We start from the raw sequence: 4471 nt of genomic DNA, 5'->3' as shown, positions 1-4471 counted from the left end.
GGGCGAGAGCAGGGAGGGGCTCAGCTCTGCAGAGAAGATGCGGGGGGCGCCCGGCGAGGCACCGGCCTCAGAGCGGAGGAGGTCCGAGTAAGCCAAGCACACGTGTTGGTCCCTTCTGCGTTGCTGTCACGAAGTAGCTGAAGCAGCTGCACGAGGCGGAGGGGTTTGTTCAGCTCTCAGCTTTGGAGAAGAAAGTCCCGCGGCCCCATCTGTCAGCCCGGGTGGGGGCCCCTTGGCTGCGCCACAGGAAGCAGAGGAGCAGAAAGGGAAGCGGCCGCATGCGGGGGGAGCAAGTGTGTGGGGTGGCCGTGCTAGGCCAGCGCCAACCCCTTCCGAGGGCAGTGCTCCCGGGGCTCCAACCCCAACCCCACTCAGCCCCTCGAGGGCCACCCTCACCGCAGCTGGGAGTGTGCCTGCGTCAGAGACGGTCCGGGCAGTGTGCGCAGTCAGTGCAAAGGCCCTGTGGTGGGACTGATGTCGCAGGCTCCTGCCAGCAGCAGGGACAGCCACCAGGGGCTCCTGCCGTTGTCCAGGCGTGAGACCGAGGTGGCTTGAGCAGGGTGGGAGCAGGGGAGAGCAGAGAGGTGTCCGATCCAGGATGTGCTTGGAAGGTGGGGTGGGCAGCCCTGGCTGCTGCCTTGGACGAAAGGAAACCCCAGTACTTCCCCGAGACTTCGTAGCTGTGCTCCCGCAGCCCTTCTGTGGCAGGTGGCATCGCTGCAGTGTGTGCATCCTGAGGTTCTGTGGGCGTGGCCGGAGCGCATGTCCCGCTCTTCCTGCCGGGCACACGCTCAGTGCGCCAGTGGCAGGCAGCTGTGGTCAGGGCCCTCTGAGAGCCGAGCTGATCCCCGTTCCACAGGAGTGTGGCGCTGAGGGCCAGGACGTCTCTCTCGCCCCTCGTGTCCAAGATGTTTGTCCCCGGGCACAGGGTCAGGAGCCATTCCCATCCCAGGAAGGACCCTGGAAGACAGGCGGGCTCCCTGCACGGGGCAAAGGGTGGCAAGCCTGTCCCTCCGGTGGCAAGGACAGATAGGAGCAGCCCCGGGAATCTGACTGCCCCGGGACCCGGTACCCTGGTTTGAGTGACTGCTCCTCCACGTGGGATCCAGCCTCCTGCTAGTGCGCACACTGGGGACTGCAGTGAAGGCGTGTGGGCATCTGGGGCGTGATCTAGGGGATATAAGATTCCCTGTCTCCCTGCCTTTCAAACAAGATGAAAATAAGTAAATAAAACTTCTGCAAATTACGAAAACAAAGAAATGGGGCAGCCATCTCTGTTGCTTCTGCACAGAGGAAATGCTGGGGGGGGGGGCGTTGGGTGGGCGAGGCCAGGGCTGCGAAGCAGGTGCCCTGGGCAGTTCCAGGGCCGCGAAGCTGGGAGTGGGGAGTGGCAGAGCCACCCGGGGGGCCCCACCAGCCTGGCCTGCAGCTGACGGCAGGAAGACCCCGCCCCCCCCGGGGGTACCCGCGGCCCCATCAGGGTGCAGCTGAGCACCTGGGCACTGCCCAGACCCAAAGCCTCCGTGAGCCTGGCTGGGTGTGGGTCCCTGTGAGGGGGAGGAAGAAACGTGTGCGGGGAGTGTTGGGTGGGCGCACAGGGACGGGGCAGGGGTCGGGGGTGGGGCGGAGGGCAGGGTCCCAGCCTGTGTACAACTGTGTGGACTGACCGCTGTGGACGCAGTGGCTCGATGGAACCGCCCGGGCAGTGGCCTCGCCTACTGGGGCCGCACTCCCCCGCACGGAGGGAGCCACCACAGTGTCCCTGAAGATCCTGCAAGCCTGAGCAAGAGGTAGGGAAGAGAGCAGGTGGGCTCGTCCTGTCCCCTGGGAGGTGACCCCCTGGGCTCCCTGAAGTTGTCGGGGTGGGTGGGATGGGCGTGGCCCTCCTGGGGTCACAGCTGGTGCATCCCGGTCAGCGACAGTGAGAGCATTGGGGAGGGGTGGGCTCGCAGGTTCCAGGGCCTCTGCTGCTCGCAGTGGCCGCCCGCTGTCCCAGGCTTCCCCCATCCAGGGTTCCGCCGCCAATGCCCCGAGTGGGTCCCCCGACTCTGCACGCCGCTGGGTGGACACGCACCCCACGGCGGTCCGGCCCTGAGCGCAGGGCTGGCTCCTCGGAGCTGCCTCTCCTCTTGCGATCACATCCTGTGTTTTTCTTTCTTTCTTTCTTTCTTTCTTTCTTTCTTTCTTTCTTTCTTTCTTTCTTTCTTTCTTTCTTTCTTTCTTTCTTTCTTTCTTTCTTTCTGGCAGAGTGGACAGTGAGAGAGAGAGAGAGAGAGAGAGAGAAAGGTCTTCCTTTGCCATTTGTTCACCCTCCAATGGCTGCCGCGGCTGGCGGGCTGCGGCCGGTGCACCGCACTGATCCGATGGCAGGAGCCAGGTGTTTCTCCTGGTCTCCCATGGGGTGCAGGGCCCAAGCACTTGGGCCATCCTCCACTGCACTCCCGGGCCACAGCAGAGAGCTGGCCTGGAAGAGGGGCAACCGGGACAGAATCCGGCGCCCCGACCGGGACTAGAACCCGGTGTGCCGGCGCCACAAGGTGGAAGATTAGCCTAGTGAGCTGCAGCGCCGGCCCTGTGTTTTTCAATTACAGCAGCCCTGAGCCCTTCTGGGACCCTGAGACGCCCCCAAGATCTCTGTGGGTGCCCCTAAAGTGTGCTGTTTTGTCTCATCCAAACCTAAGTTAAAATTTAATTTATAAATAAGTCACAGTAAGGGTTTAATAATAAATAACAAAAGCAAACAATCCTAGCAGTATACAGTAATACAAGATTTGTGAATGTAGCCTTTCTCAAAATCTGAATTTTTTGATTAACGTGTAATACATGTACATTTTGTATGAGGCACTCAAAATATCTTTTTTTAAAAAAAGATTTTAGTTTTTATTTGAGAGGCAGAGTTACAGACGGTGAGAGGGAGAGTCAGAGATAGAAGTCTTCCATCCACTGGTTCACTCCCCAAGTGGCTACAACAGCTGGAGTTGTGCCGATCCAAAGCCAGGAGCCAGGAGCTTCTTCCGGGTCTCCCATGTGGGTGCAGGGCCCAAGCATCTGGGCCATCTTCCACTGCTTTCCCAGGCCACAGCAGAGAGCTGGATCAGAAGAGGAGCAGCCGGGACTAGAACCGGCGCCCACATGGGATGCCAGTGCTGCAGGTGGAGGATCAACCTACTGAGCCACAGCGCCGGCCCCAAAATATCTTTATTATACTGATTACACTGTAAGTCTTAGCAACCTCAGCCTGCGTTTTTTTTTTTTTTTTTTTTTCTTCCTAATTAAAGCTGAGAACTTTAGGAAGCTCTTCATGGCTTCCCCGTGGCTTATCCGAATGGCGGGACACCACCCTGGCGTCCGGGCCCATGGCTCAGCAGAGGAGAGGGACCTGGACCTCCAGCGTTCCAAGCCTTCGCCCGTCCCTCGCCGCCCAGGGTCTGATCCCAGGATGCCTGGTGGTGATGAGCGGGCAGGCAGGCCGTGTGCCCGAGCCCTGCTGAGGACTGAGAGGTGATTCCCGCCCCAGGGGGTGTGGGGTGGAGCAAGATTTCACCGCACTACTCAGAATGGCCCAGCCTGTGAAACGCATGCGTTGCTTGTGCCTGGAATCTTCCATTTAGCGTTTTTGGATCTCGATGGAGGACAGCTCTTCGAAACCAAGGAAAGCCACCCCAAGGGTGAGGGCACCCCTCTGTGGCTTTGTTCAGACAGAATCCGCACACCACAAGCGGCACCCAGCTACAGTGTGCCATCCTGTCTGTGGAGCTGTGCAGGGGCCGGGTGCCGGGCCCGGCAGGAGTTCCATGGGAAGACGAGGGGGGCTGTTTGGGGCTCTCCCTGCACTGTGATGGGGGACAAACCCCCGGCCCAGGGGTGTCTGCAGGGTGAACCCCCCAGGCCGAGAAGCATGAGCACGCGTGGAGATGTGTGTGCCTAGTCCTCCAAGATTCGTGCAGAAGTGCTTGCGCTCAACCTGTGAACCGTCTGGCTTGTGTTAGGTAATTGATACGCCAGATACGCTTAGAAGTTTTTACTGCCGGGTTGTTTGAGCCGGGGTTCAGCATTGCAGACGTGGATCTTGGGGAGGGGGCGTCGCCCAGGCGGCGGAGGGCAGCCCCCATGCGGCCTCATGCAGGGGCTCCCTCCAAGGCACCCCGAATCCTCTGCCTCCTCCTGCGCATCCCAGTGCTGGCGCCCACCTTTCTCCAAGCCAGACGGGCCCCCTGGCCGCTTGAGCCGGCACCTGCTGTTGGAGCCTCGGCCTTTGCTGTGGGGGCGCCTTTGTCCCTCTGTGGAGGTGTTGCGCCCCGAGGCGGCCAAGGGTGGACACCCTTGACTGCAAGCAGGACCCCGGGAAGCTTGCGTCTCTGCTGTTCGCATCTGAGGCCTGCAGGCTGGGCACGCGGCTCCCCAGCGGATGGGAGGAAGGGGCTGCAGACCCCTGGGCAAGGCCTCGGCCAGCCGGTGGCCTGGAGGTGAC

Source organism: Oryctolagus cuniculus, chromosome 3 (assembly GCF_964237555.1).
Source record: "Oryctolagus cuniculus chromosome 3, mOryCun1.1, whole genome shotgun sequence".
NCBI classification, from domain to species: Eukaryota; Metazoa; Chordata; class Mammalia; order Lagomorpha; family Leporidae; genus Oryctolagus; species Oryctolagus cuniculus.
This window is presented reverse-complemented; position numbering follows the sequence as displayed.